This window comes from Bos grunniens, chromosome 18, assembly GCF_055505025.1.
Source record: "Bos grunniens cultivar Pamir isolate PY7600 chromosome 18, Bosgru_T2T1.0, whole genome shotgun sequence".
Lineage (NCBI taxonomy): Eukaryota > Metazoa > Chordata > Mammalia > Artiodactyla > Bovidae > Bos > Bos grunniens.
Window position 1 is genome coordinate 58,948,113 of NC_141182.1, and position 1,934 is coordinate 58,950,046.

Here is a 1,934-nt window from a genome sequence, read left to right on the forward strand (position 1 = left end):
CCACAAAATGGGATCATCAGTCTGTGTGCAAAAATGCAGCTCTGTGGAGGCTGGGTAGGAAGCTGGCCAGGCCCCCAGAGGCTCAAGAATTCCAAGACCTACTACCTTATCTAAAGCGCTGCCTGACTTGCTGTGATTGGGGGCAGGCATGGAATCTGGGCAGTGTCTGAGCAGGTCAGGAGCAGGTCAGAAGCCTGCTCTCCTGCTACTGAACCCTGAACAAGACTTCCTTCATTTTAATTTCCTTAACAGCATGGTAGGCACTAAATTAACTTGAGGTTTTCTGAAGCTGTGTGAGGAGCACGTAGAGAATAACAGCATAATTATAAATCATTTATGTACTATATCCTCAAAGAGGTGGACTATAATTCCCAACTCTCTTCAGTGTTGCCTGCATTAATTTCTTGCTTTTAAACAGTATAGTCTGACTATAAATAAAGTAGATGAACAAGGTCCTGCTGTATAGCACAGGAAGCTATATTCAATATCTTGTGTTAAAACATAATGGAAAGAATACAAAAAAAATGTACATGTATGTATAACTGAATCACTACTGTATAGCAAAGATTAACATTGTAAATCAACTATACTTCAATTTAAAAAACTAAATGCAGCTCTGCATTTTTTTCTCTGCTACCTTTGTGGAGAGAATTTTATTTTTATTCCTTTTTCATGTTTTTAATTATTGAAATATAGTTGATTTACAGTGTTCTGTTAGGTTCAGGTGTATAGCACAGTGATTCAGTTTTACATATATATATTCACACCCTTGGGCTTCCCTTATGGCTCAGCTGGTAAAGAATCTGCCTGCAACGTGGGAGACCTGGGTTCAATCCCTGGGTTGGGAAGATCCCCTGGAGAAGGGAATGGATACCCACTCCAGTGTTCTGGCCTGGAGAATTCCATGGACTGCATTGTCCATGGGGTGCAAACAGTTGGACACAACTGAGCGACTTTCACTAATAACACCCTAATCTTGTCAACAACCCCACTGTTTTGAAACTCTGAAGAAGAAAGAAGACAGCAAGACTATTTCTGCTGATCCTTATTACATATCCTCCCCTGACTATATAAACTCTCCCTGCTCCCTGCTCACCAGGCACAGTTCTTGAGGTGCTAGGCTACTGTATCCCCACTTTGTCTGGAAAAGTTATAAAGCTACTGTTTCTTCTCCTCCATAACTCTTGTGTCCACGTTTCAGTTTGGCCTTAGGGCACCGAGAGCCAAGATTTTGGCATCAATATAACCTCTGGGTTCTTATTCAATTTAAGAGCAACCCAGACCTCTGACTTGACTTAATGATTTAGAGCAAAATTCCTTCAACACGTACTGGTCTCTAGGATGTGACAAGACCATACACAACACAGCCACATATAGACACGCAGGACCCTTCAGCATCATTCAGAGGTATATATGCCAAGGTTCTTGGGCCTTTGTTATTGTCTTATTATTATTACTTTAATATTCCTAATGTTCCATTTTCAGCTATAGCATGTGTATTTATCATTTTTGACTCTTGCCTGTTGTTACAGTTTATGGTGACAGAGTTGAAGCTTACTTCAGACCCTCTAATTGTGGAAAATAGCAAAGGTTAAAGATTTCAAGTTCCAGGAAATGGCTTACTGTCAAGACCCACCCTTCCCCATTATCACTGATTTAAGACTCCCGCTTGGTCCCTTGTTTACTTGGGGAAAAGCCAGACACAGACTGTCCAAAATTCCATTCTTTGGCCTGTCAATGATTACCACTCCGATGGCCCCGCCCACCGCGCCTCGAGGCCCCGCCTCCCCACCCAGGCAAGCCCCGCCCACCGCGCCCGGGGTCCCCACGCCGGCCCGATTCTGTCCACGACCCGCCCCGTTACAGCCTCGCCCCGCCTAGGCCCCGCCCCCCAGGCCGCTCGGCCTTTTCCCTCCTGGTGCGCGCAGTTTCTC